At 44.1% G+C, this 13,023-nt stretch overlaps 1 long non-coding RNA gene across 1 annotated transcript; it reads right to left on the bottom strand.

Annotated features, from left to right (window-relative positions):
• Positions 1 to 3,552: 3,552 nt before the first annotated feature.
• On the bottom strand, positions 3,553 to 4,254 carry LOC103608760. Its single transcript, XR_552087.1, has 2 exons — positions 3,905 to 4,254; positions 3,553 to 3,793 (listed from the first exon to the last, which is right to left on the bottom strand). It is a non-coding gene; the product is annotated as an uncharacterized LOC103608760 (long non-coding RNA).
• Positions 4,255 to 13,023: the final 8,769 nt, after the last annotated feature.

Here is a 13,023-nt window from a genome sequence, read left to right as displayed (position 1 = left end):
TGTGGACATCAGAGCTCAAGACTCTTCAGCTTTTGGGTTCCAGGACTTACACCAAGGACACTATCAGCTTCCCTGGTTCTGAGGCCTTTGGACTTGGACTGAGCTGCACTATTGGCGTCAGGTTTGTAGATGACCTATTGTAGGACTTTTCTTCATAGTCATGTGAGCTAATTCCCCTAATAAATCCCCTCTCGTATATTTATAACATACTCTATCGATTCTGTCTCTCTGGAGAACCCTGACTAATACACCATGGCTCCTTCTCTCCAACTAATTGGCCCATGCCATTGAGAGTAAAATCATTTTGGGTGAAAATAAAGTGTGTGTGTGTGTGTTTCAGAACACATGTGGCACAGTACTTCAGAAATGAGGTGAAATGATGGCTAATACTTCTTGTAGGCTCACTATGTGCCATGCACTGTCCTAAGACTTTACACGTATCAACTCATTTAATTCTTACAACAACCTACATCAAGGTAGTTATTATCATCCCCATTTTATAGTTGAAGAAACTGTGGCACAGAGAGGCGAAGCCACTTGTCAGGGGTCACGCCGGTAGTATGGGGGTAGAATCAGGATTCAAACCCAGACAGCCTGGCTCCAGAATCCTTGCTCTTACTGTCCACCGGAACATAGTTTTTAATGACTGGACATGACGCTTCATGGAAATGACTCCTGAGCCTCAGGGGATCACTTGCCTCCTTGCAGGGAGGGAAGGTTGTTCTAGACCTGCTGCTATTATCCTGGTGGTTCAGGAGCTCAAGTATTTGTGTAGTCACCATTACCTGGGGCCTGCTGAAACCACCTGAGCTGAGGCCCGGAGGACATTCGCCAACTCAATTGTAAGGAATTCTGCAGAATTCTGTAAGAGTTTCCTTACACATAGTGCACATCTAATACATAATTGATGGATAAACAAAGGAGCAGCAACTAGTTAGTTATAAAGACTATCTAAAGGTATAATAGGGATTTAAAACTTAAATAAAACTGAATGGGCCATCTCTGGTCTCTGGGTAGTAGGGATACTGATGACTTTCACTTAATGTTGTTCAAGTTTTTCCTTTTTTTTTTTTTTTTTTTGGTCTTTTTTCGTGACCGGCAACGGGATCGCAACCCTCGGTGTTGCGCCCGCACCTCGCTCAGCCAGTGAGTGGCCGGTCTATACGTGGGATCCGAACCCTCGGCAGGAGCGCTGCTGCGCTCCCAAGGGACGCACTGTAGCAGTGCGCCACCGCGCCGGCCCCTAGTTTTTGATCAAAAACATGTATCCCTTCTTTTAAATCAGATGAAAAAGTTTTTTGTTTTTGTTTGTTTGTTTTGATGGCTGGTGGATAAGGGGATCCAAACCCTTGACCTTGATGTTATCAGCACCATGCTCTAACCAAGTGAGCTAACTGGCCAGCCCTAAAAAAAAGATAAAATAATATTTTTTTAAAAAAGTATTTTTTGGAAGAGGAGCCCTCAGATACAGTAATGATCTTATGTAGTTTTTTTTTTCACTTTTGTGTTTTACATCCCAAGAAAAAGAAATATTCTATATTGTGTGTCCTTGGTGTAAAGTTTAATGTAGACACTAAATGAATACTTGTTGTGGTATTTGTTGATAATATATTCCATTTCTACAAGACCCTGTCATTCTTGATCAAAAAGAAAAACCATACAATTACAAAATACCAAACAGAACTCTTAGAACACTGGGAGTAGAAAGAGTACAAACACTCATGGTGTGCGTATGAATCGTATGTAAATGAGCAGAAGTTTAGGGCTCTAAATTTTTCTACATTTCTCTGTTTCTTTCCATTCAAGCAGTTGCTTCATGGCCCCAGGAAAACTTGCTACAGGCAGGAAGTAGGTAAAGTCTACCAAGCCTCTGGGCCTTTGTTTTGAAGAGACTAATTCATTAAGGAGACTGTAGGGTTTGAGTTAGAGAGGGTCTTCCCAAACCCCAGAAGACAAATTTTCCATTTGGATGACAGAAGCAAAGACTGAGGTGATGGGATGGCAGAGGCCTCTCTGTCGTTATCCTGGGGTGCAGGGTGGGGGCTTCTAGGCTTGTGGTGTATCCTAATACCCCACTACTGCCTGGAAGGAGCAGAAAGCAGTGAACCTAAAAGAGCCTGGCACCCCAAGGCCAGAGATAAGGCTCTTATCCCTGAGTGGACTGCTGGGTGATGGCCAGAAAGAGCCATCCTGTTCCAGGCTGTAATGGGCTGAGTTGTGTCCCCCCCAAAATCATGTGTTGAAGTCCTAATCCCAAGTACCTCAGAATGTGACTGTACTTGTATTTGGACACAAGGTCTTTGAAGAGGTGATTAAGTTAAAATGCAGTTATTAATGTGGGCCCTAATCCAATAAGAGTGATGTCTTTATAAGAACAGGAGATCGGGGCACAGACCGGAACAGAGGGATGACCACGTGAGCGCACAGGGAGAAGACAGGATCTACAAGCAAAGGAGAGAGGCTTCAGAAGAAACCAGCCCCTCCAGTCCTTGATCTTGGACTTCCAGCCTCCAGAATTGTGAGGAAATGCACTTCTGTTGTGTAAGACACCCAGTCTCTGTCATCTTGTTAACAGCAGTCCTAGCAGACTAATATAAAGGCATTGCTCCTACACGAGACCTCGGAACCTTATCACATCTCAGGGTGGACCCCCCAGGATGACTGAGGCTGAAATCTTGCCAGTCTTGTAGCATTGGGGCTTAGAATAGAAATTTGATTATTTAAGGGAAAATAGAACAATGCCTTCTTTCTTTCACACCTAAGTTTACGCTCTATGCTTCAAACTTGCTACCCCCACTCTTCTGGTTTTTGTTGATTTTGCTATATTATAACCTGGGGGATCAGTTTTCATTTCTACCTATTATTCTTTCTTTTTTATGTCTCTCTCTTAGAAGTCATTATTTTATGACCCATTGTGAGACTGTTCAAAATCATCAAATCCATTTCTCAGTTCTTTCACTTATTCTTTCTAAGAAGCTGGGTTGTACTGATTCTTAAGTGTTTGAAACCGCGTGTGTGTGTGTGTGTGTGTGTGTGTGTGTGTATACACACACATATATATATTTTTTCCTCTAGGAAATCTTCATAAAATTCTACTATAGAGAAGAGACTTGGGAGAAGGAATTGGAAACCAAATCCCCCAGTGTGCAGCTGATTCAGCGGATAGGAGGCAGAACAAACCAACAATAAACAGTGAAAGCACTGGGGAAAAAAAGGCTTTGAGACTTTGTGATTTTATCAGCAGATGGCAAGTGTAATTTAATGTAGACAAACTAATAATTAATTGGGGAGCAAGGAGGCCAGTCCAGTGATGTGTCTGGGCAGAAAGTAATCCTCTAGCACACAGATCAAGAAAAGGATTTAGGGATTATTCTTGAAAAATCATTAGAACTATCAGCCTAGTGTGTAGTTCTGGGGACAAAGGTAAACAGAGCGTCAGCAAAGAGAAAGCACAGGAAACTGGAGGTGGCACTGTCATTTTGAAAAGAACTGGTTTGATCTAGTCAGGAATATCATCATGTTACTAATTGTTATGCAGAGAAGCTACAGAAGAATGATAAACCAGAACCAAGTTTATTCACTTATGCCATCAGACACAAACCACAACACACATGCATGTACACATGCAGGTTCACACACGTGCGCACACGCACCCAGGCGTGCACACACACACATTGTACTGGCCAAACAAAACACATCTGCCTGCTCAAGTCAGCTCTTTGGCCACCAGTGTAGACCCTTGACGTGAAAGTTTTGTTTTGTGCTTCTCCTGCACAATGAGAAGAGCTCATGCCTGGGCCCCATGTGATCTGCCTGCTCAAGTCAGCTCTTTGGCCACCAGTGTAGACCCTTGACATGAAAGTTTTGTTTTGTGCTTCTCCTGCACAATGAGAAGAGCTCATGCCTGGGCCCCATGTGCCAGTGCAGGCTTGCACAGCCTCCCTGCACCTGCCCCACGGCGTCCATGTCACGTGTGGCACTGCACTTCTCTTCTGTGCGCTCCTTCTGCCAGGTCACCTCTCTTCACTGCAGAGCTCTCTTCCTTTCTCAGCATTGTAAAAAGGAGTTTCTCAGTAGTTTTCCTCTTCTGTGCTCTCATCCCAGTTGGTTTTGCTCCTTTCCCTTTCCTTTCCCTCATTGTACCCATGCTGCAGGAGATGGGAGAAAAGACCACGCTCAGCCTTGGGGAGCACGATGTTCTGGGGAGCAGAGTTTGGGCTTAACCGATGTTCCACTTCTTCAAACAGCACCACCTGTCTCTGGTGGGTGACATTTCTAGAAGAGACGAAGAATGAAGTACTTTAGGTTGAAGTTAATGTTATTTATATTTTTAAATTTTGTACTGCGCCACCTATACAAAGAATCTACATAACACACACGAGTATATGTATAAATTAAAACACATGGTAATGTTGAAAATGTTGTCAGAGCTCCCGTGTTTTACTCCGTGTTCCCTGGGTGCCTGCCAGTCCTGCCTGAGGATCATCATTGGGAGCATCAGTTGTGATGTACCGTACTGTGGACGCACATGGTGACAGTTCTGTCAGAATATGAGATAAGTCTCTGAGCTGTTTCTCACGTCTGTCGCCTCTTCTACCTCCCAGATGCCACTGCTGTGGCACAGGCCCTGAGGGGCTCATCTGAACCCCAACAGTAGCCCCCTCATTTGTCCCTCTGTCTCCGTGTTCACCCAAGGTTGAACCAGGAGCTGGATGAAGGGGCAGGACAGTAGGACAACTATGGGAAAGAGGGGTGGGGGACTCAGTCTACAAAGACAAGAAAATATGTGAATCAATTAGACATATGGTGCCAATTAGTTCAGTTTTCATATGACTCCAAATAACCAGCAAAATGTGAATTGATTCTATTTATATGCTATATTAGTTTCCAATTGTTCTGTGACAAATTACTAAAAATTAAGCCGCTTAAAACAGTGCACACATATTATCTCACAGTTCCCGTGGGGTAGGAGTTCAGGCACAGCTTGGTGGGGTCCTCTGCTCAGCGTCTTGCATGGCTCCCACAAAGGTGCTGGCCAGGCTTGTGTTCTCACTTGAAGGCTTGACTGAAAAGGATCCACTTCCAAGCTCATCCAGGCATTGGCAAAGGCCACCTTTTTTCTGGCTGCTGGCCGGAGGCTGCTCCCCAGTCCAAGGGGCTGTTTGCAGTTTTCCTTACCACATGGGCTTCTCCAGCATGGCTCTTTATTTCACCAAGCCTACAGGGAGAGCCTCCAGCCCCAGTCTGCTAAGATATTGTCTCATGCAATGTAATGTAGTCCATGAAAGTGACGTCCCATTACCTTTGCCATATTCTATGGGTTAAAATCAAGTAACTAGTCCTACCCATACTCAAGGAGAGGAAATTCCACAAGGAAGTGGGCACCAGGACGTGAATCCCTGGGGGTCATCTTGGTAGTCTGTCTACTATAAATGCCCAAGTAGACAGTGCTTTGGAGTAGTAAAACAAAGCCTAGTCGGGCAGATCTAGTTTGCTGGGATTTCTTCCCAAAGATTGTGTGTGGTTATAATGAACTGAAAGTTGACATTCTGCTGAAACTTTAAAACCAAATGATGCATTGTGTAGTACCTGATTATTTGGAAGGAGTGGCTTATTTATTACCTAAATTTTAAACCCTTAAATATGCTCCCAAAATGCTTTAGTGTAGAAAACCATAACATAGGACTGGTGAGAGAAAAAGAACTATATAAAAGAGGAAACTATTTTGCCAATTTTAAAAATTAAAGAGAATTGATTCTGTCTGGGCTAGGAAAATGTAATGTTTTTGAATATAAATTTTATGAAAAGAAAGCTAGTTTCTCCCTGTCTCCATTAAATAAACATTGAAATACACACACACACACACACACACACACACACACACACACGGTTTATAGAAACACTAGTTAATTAGCCCAGAGTACCACTTGTCCATTTTTGCTCCAACTTCCACACTCATATTTCTACAACTCTTTGTGATTTAGGAAGCACCCAATAGGCCTATGAGAGAGGTTCTCACCATGCCCTGTAGGAAGTAGGGCAGATATTAATATAATTTTACCTGAAAATTGAGACTCAATATGGATTAGTCTAAGGTCATATAACTGGTAAGTGGTGTCATTGGAACTCAAACATACTTTTTTCTTAATCTCTATGATGGTTAATTTTATGTGTCAACTTGACTGGACTAAGGTATGCCCAGGTAGCTAGTAGGACATTATTTCTTGGTGTTTCTGGAAGAAATTAGCATATGAATTGCTAGACTGAGTAAAGATTCCTCTCACCAATGCCATGTGGGTGGGCATTATCCAATCTGTTGAAAGCCTGAAGAAAATAAAAAGGCAGAGGAAGGGCAAATTTTCTTCCATTTGAGCTGAGATGTCCATCTTCCCCTGCCCTTGGACATTGGCACTCCTGGTTTTCGAGACTTCAGACTTAGACTAGGACTTACACCATCAGTCCTCCAGCTCTCAGGACTCAGATTGGATTATATGACCAACTTTTCTGGTTCTCCAGCTTGTAGAGACAGGTAGTGGGACTTCACAGCCTCCACAACCACATGAGCAATTCCTAGAATAAATTTCCTCATTTATATGTATCTTATTGGTACTGTTTCTCTGTAGAACCCTCACCAATGCACCTCTAAGCCCAGTGTTCCTGTTATTAAGAAATTGAAAAGAAGGGCCGGCCCGGTGGCGCACTGCTACAGTGTGCCGCTTGGGAGTGCAGTGGCGCTCCCGCCGAGGGTTCGGATCCCACATACGGACTGGTTCCCGCTCACTGGCTGAGTGAGGTGCGGGCGCGACACTGAGGGTTGCGATCCGTTGCCGGACACGAAAAAAGACAAAAAGGAAAAAAAAAAAAAAAGAAATTGAAAAGAAGGAGGGGATATCAAATATTGCAAATAATAATCAATGCCACTTGATAAGATGTGTGAATCTGCATAATGTAGTGGAGAGAGCCCTGGCTTGACTACTAGGAGATTTACGTCCTGGTCCTCAGGCTAAGGCAGCCAGTGCAACCTCACATGGACAATTGTCTTCTGCAGCCAGCTGCTTCCTCCCCACCTGTGATGGGGGGTTGTAAACAACTGCTCTTTAGGTTCATTCTGGCTTATTGGTCTTGGAATTTATGAATCATCAGCTACAGGTTTGGATGACCCAGTGAGGCTGGCATCATGGTGGTAAAGAAATTGGAGGACAGGGTTGATTTCAGGACCAAGGACGATGAGTACAGGTTTGCACATCAGGAAAAAGTTAAAGGGAGTGGTAGGCAGAATAACGATCCCCCAAAATGGCCACGTCCTAATCCCCAGAATCTGTGTATACATCACCTTCCATGGCAACAGAAGCTTCACAGATGTGATCCAATTAAGCATTCTGAGAGAGGAGATTCCTTATAAGGTAAAGACGGAGGAAGGAGGGCCAGAGTTAGAAAAGGAGAAGACAAACACGAAGGTCGGAGTGAAGTGATTGCTGGCTTTGGAGATGGAAGGGGGCATGAGCCAAGGAATGCAGGCAGGATCTAGGATCTAGAAAAGACTGAAAATGGATCCTCCCCTAGAGCCTTCAGAAGGAACATAGCCCTGCTGACACCTTGAGTTGAGCCCAGTGAGACCCCTTGTGGAGCTGTGGACTCTGCAACTGTAAGATAATAAATTTATGTTGTTTTAAACCACTAAGTTTGTGGCACCTGTTATAGTAGCCACAGGGACAAGTGCAGGGAGCAACTGGGGAGGGAGGACACTATTTATTTAACACCTGCTGTGCACCAGGCACTGATATCACAAGATGCTCCCTGAGGGAACAGAATGCTTACCATTTTACACAAAGGAAATAAATCTGAGGGCTGAAGTAGCTCGCCCAAGATGACAGAGTATGGGGCTGAACTGGGAATGAAGACTCAGAGTTGGGTGACTGTTTATCCCCCCCACATCTTCTGTGATAAAAGGCAACTGCCCACTAGAAGCCTGCACCAAAAGCTTCTTTTTCCTGGTATAAGTGGCATAAGTCAATGGACCAGGGACCAGGCAACATCTTCTGTGATAAAAGGCAACTGCCCACTAGAAGCATGCACCAAAAGCTTCTTTTTCCTGGTATAAGTGGCATAAGTCAATGGACCAGGGACCAGGCAACGGGGAAGACCTTCACAAAGGTCTGGCCCCGTGTGGCAGGGGAGGGCCAGCTCCGAGCACTTGTTAGCAGCAGGCACTGTTTACACACCATATTTCATTAGACAGGCACAAATCACCTGGGGAGGTGAATTTCACTCTCCCTAAGTGCTTTGCCCCAAATACTACTAGCTAATGGCAGAGCTGAGGTTTAAATACAGAGCTTGCCTCCTGTGATTAAAAAAACAAAAACAGATATTAAGAAAAAAAGGAAGAGCCAGAAAAAGGCCCAATTTAATCATCACTTGAAAGTATTTGAGCCCCTGCCCCACCGTGAGTACACACATAAGAGAGCAATTGACTTAATGAATGTTTATGTAATTATTAGCTCTCCAGGGTGCTTAGCACAGTCCTGGTATATTATAGGCACCCAATATTTACTTGTTGGATGAAATCAGTCAGTGGGACGGGGGACTTCTGTAGAAGGTTAACTAAGAAGTCTGGAACCCTTAAGGCTGGAAGGATGAAGGCTGAGATCTGATAGGACCCAAATGTAACAAAGTCCCCTCTGTTCTCTGAGGCTTCCCCATGCCTGGCTCCTTCACTGATCTTCTCCCTCCCCTGGCTGTTGTCCTCGGTGCGCACACCTTCAGCAGGAGGCACGTGCACTTGGTCACTTGGTCACCCTCAGTTTGGCTCTCTCTTCCTCCGCTGCAGTGGTGGCAGGCGCTCCCCTAGCTTTCCATCTCACCTCTCTCATCCTTCCTCTCTAGACTCACCACCTACACTCACAGACCCTTGTCTCTGGTCAGCCTGATGCCTTGATGGGAGCCCACGGGACCCCTGCCTTATGCCACCACTCCCTGATCTAGATCCTCTGCCGTCGCTCTGACCTTTGGGCTGGCTCTCCCCACAATGCCTCTTTAACTCTTCCAGCTGTTCTTCCCACTGCCTGCACCACGCCATTTACACTCCACATGCAATGACAATTCCGCAGCGTGGCTGAGATGCCTCTCTGCAATCTCACAGTCTCCCTTCTATCCCCTCTCTGTGTGGCCCACTGGGTTCTCGCAGGTGGGCCTCCCACAGGCCAAGGGGCTCAGTACTGGGCCCTGACACAGGCTGTCCTCTCTACCTGGAGGCGCTTTCCCAGTACCACCCCTGCCCCACCCCACTGTCAACCAGGACTGGTCCCTCCTCGTTCTACACTTTCAACGCAATGTCATCTTACAGTTGGCTTCCCGATCCCTGACATTTAAGGAGATCCTGTATTTTTTTTTAACCCTCTTGGTTTCTTTTTAACCCATCATCAATAGCTTCTTCTTATCTTCCTCTTTAAAATTTTTTGTTTGTTTGCTTATTCACTGTCTGCCACTTCCCCTAGACTGTAAGTTCCACGAGGGTCAGACCACTTTTGTTTTGTCCTCATTACCTAGTACGATGCCCTACCTATGGTAGGCACTTAAATATTTGTTGATAAATAAATATCCTGCATAATACTCTCTAGTCACAAACTGTTCTATAATTTTAGCAACAAGTCATGACATTTATAACACTGTTTTGTTAACTCATGTTTGTGGGGCTCTATTTGCTCTCTTCAATGGGATTGTAATTTTCAGAAATTCTCTTATATTTCTTTGCACCAAAGGAGTTATCTGCACAGTAGGTTTTCAGTAACACTTGCTGAGTTAAGTTAGACCTAATTTAGTGTTTGCCACATGATGTCTAAAACTTGAAGGGGCCATCACTTTGGGGTTTCATGTTACTTGAGGTGCTGGAGATGATGGTTAGGATGTAGAGTCAGCCTCAAGCTTAAGAACTGTGTATGCCCCAAATTTTCTTTGTTATTTTATTTTATTTTATTATTTTATTTTATTTTATTTCTTTCCCAAATTTTCTTTGCATTGGAGACATCATACCACTTAGCCAGAAGACCAACTCAGCCAGCCTCAGGTCAAATCTTGCATCTTTGGTTGAGGAGCAGAGAAGGGACGTGGCTTGAATTCAGAAACCATGTTGTAGGACAAACACAACTCCTTAATCACTTAGCCAGAAGACCAACTCAGCCAGCCTCAGGTCAAATCTTGCATCTTTGGTTGAGTAGCAGAGAAGGGACGTGGCTTGAATTCAGAAACCATGTTGTAGGACAAACACAACTCCTTAAGTTCTGGAATCACACTGTGCCTGGCAAGACAGCCCCACAAGATGCTGAGAAGATGGGGTCTCCTGTGGAAACAACATACTTCCCTTTTCCATCCTGTGCTACGTGATTTGATTGTTACTGCTTGCTCCTCACTTCCTCTTGGTTGAGCATGAATACCTGATTTCACATAAGTTAAGAGCACTGGGCCCTGCTCCTTGGAGAGTTACTCATGAAGCCCATTATCCCTACTTAGAAATACAGTGGACAAAAACATAAGAAAGCCCAAGAAGGGTTTAAGTCAATTCACAGATGTCAGAGCTTAACTAGTTCTTAACAGACAAAAGCCTTTAGAAAACTCTCCTCAATGGTGTTATGTTGGAGCATATAGGTGCTCCTATCCCTTCACTCCTCCCTGCCACCAGGACACCACATGCATGCACACATGCTCCACCACTTCCCCTGAGCCTCCTCCAAACAGTTACCATCCGTCTCCCATCCCTGCCCTGTTCACACTATTTCTCCCCACCACTACCACCACCCTATAGGTAACCACTTTAATTTGTTACTTGAGTATATTTCCAGAGCTGCCTTATGAAAATACAAGCAAAAGGAATAGATCACTGAATCAGTTTCTGCTGCTTACAACAAAATACCTGAAACCGGGTGATTTATAAAGAAAATGAAACCTATTACTTACAGTTTCTGAGGCTGGGAAGTCCAAAGTCCATCTGGTGTTGGTGACAGTGACCCAGGGGTCTCACATTGCAAGATGGTGGAAGCAGAGAGAGAGCAGAGAGACAGACAGACAGACTCTCCTCTTCTCTTAAAGCCCTCAGAACCATGCCTCTGACCACCGTTATTAATCCATTCACTACTGCACAGTCCTACAATCCAATCACCTCTTCAAGGCCCCACCTTTCACTTAGCATAATAGGATCTCCCACCCTCTTAACAAGTCACAGTGGGGCTGTTTCTAATACCTGAAACTTGGGGGACATAATTCAAGCTTCGGTGAGTTTTGGGGGGGACATAATTCAATCCACTACAGTCTTCTTTGGTGGTGGCTTTACAGCACTGCAGGGGTCTCACATGGCAGAAAATGGTGGAGCAGAGAGAGTGACCCTAACCTCTTCATTCACTCTCCTTTTAAAGCCCTCAGAACCACGCCCATGACCACTGTTATTAATCCATTCACTACTCCATGGTCCTACAATATAATCACCTCTTCAAGGCCTCACCTTTCACTTATCATAATAGGATTTCCCACTCTCAACAGTTACAGTGGGGATTAAGTTTTGGGGGGACATTCAACCCCAAAGAATAACCTTATCCCCTTTCTTACAGGAAGTGTAGCATACTCTATTGGATTGCACTTTGCTTTTTTTGTATAACAAAGCATCCTGCAATACCTCCTATGTCATTAGAAAGAAAGCTACCACTTCCCAACATCTCGGTACTGCATCCTGTGGTGTGCATGTAACCTGTTTAACTAGTTCCTCTTTAGCTTGACACTTGGGCTCCCCACCCCCATTTCTCTTGCTATTATAAACAATGCTACATGAACAACCTTGTACTCATGCAATTTGTGACATATTTATCTGTAGGGTAAATTCCCATAAGAGGGACTGCGGTCTCAGAGGGTAGTTGCATTTGTAATTTTAATATATAGTGCCAAATTCCCTTCTTCAGAGATTGTATCATTTTGTACCACCAGCAACGACGTATGAGAGTACTTGCTCACACTTCATTTCTTAACATCAAATACAGAAATGTGGCTTCTAGGGATAATGGGCTTTGTGAGCTCACTCCACAGCACTCAGGGAAGTCCTATTCCTGTAGAAGTCAGTAAGACACAAGGCACAGAATGGATGAGGGTGACTTCCACCCACTGTTTTGAAGCTTTACTGGGCTCAAATCAGGAAACTCCTGTGGAGAATGTATACAGAAGCCCTTTAATGGTTTTGCTGAGACCCATCCCCATATGTGAAATCGAGTGTTCTGTCTCCTATTTGTGTATTAACATTGCAACAAGGTGCCTCCTGTGACTAACACAGTGACATGTTCTTCATTTAGACGTACCAACAGCTGCCTGGACCAGACAATGATGGGGTAAGTGGTAAAGTCTTTGGAATTACAAGTCTGGATTCTAATCTATGCTACCCTATCCCCCAAGGGTGTAACTCTGGGTAAGTCATGTGGCAGACCCTAGGCTGTTTTCCAGACCAGTAAAATGCAGATATTAATTCCATGCCTTTTTGGATTGTTGTAAGATTAAAAGGAATAATGTTTGAGAGAGTGTTTAATACACAATAGCATTCAACACTAATGTTCCCCTTTTGGCTTTCTGAAAATAGCAGAGAATTAGGAAGAAAAACCCCAAAGATGGCTAAATTGCAAAAATTTATGTCACAACTTCCATCTATTAAAGTTGTCTTACTTTACTTATAGAAGAGGTGCTAAACATCTATTTAGTATTATTTCATGTGTAATTCCAACATGCTTTATTGTTTGGTTTCCTGGCCTATATCAGAACAGAAGTACAGGGGCCAAAGCTGTTAACTGACTGAAATACGAAAAGCAGAAATTAAAAAAAAAAATTGTTAGTTAGAAAAAACCACCACCGCCAACAAGGATGCCTAGTAGGCCTGGTGGGCACAGATTGGAGGCTCTTAGCATAGGCTGTCTTAGGGTCAAGTTGTCAAGAAAGTTAACTGCGTGGTGTGCAGAAAGCAGACAGTGGGCAATTCACTACTTTTTATTTATTTTTTCC

This window comes from Galeopterus variegatus, unplaced genomic scaffold (assembly GCF_000696425.1).
Source record: "Galeopterus variegatus unplaced genomic scaffold, G_variegatus-3.0.2 Scaffold8788, whole genome shotgun sequence".
Taxonomy (NCBI): Eukaryota; Metazoa; Chordata; class Mammalia; order Dermoptera; family Cynocephalidae; genus Galeopterus; species Galeopterus variegatus.
Note: the sequence above shows the minus strand (reverse complement) of the source record. Positions and strands in the feature narration are given on the sequence as shown.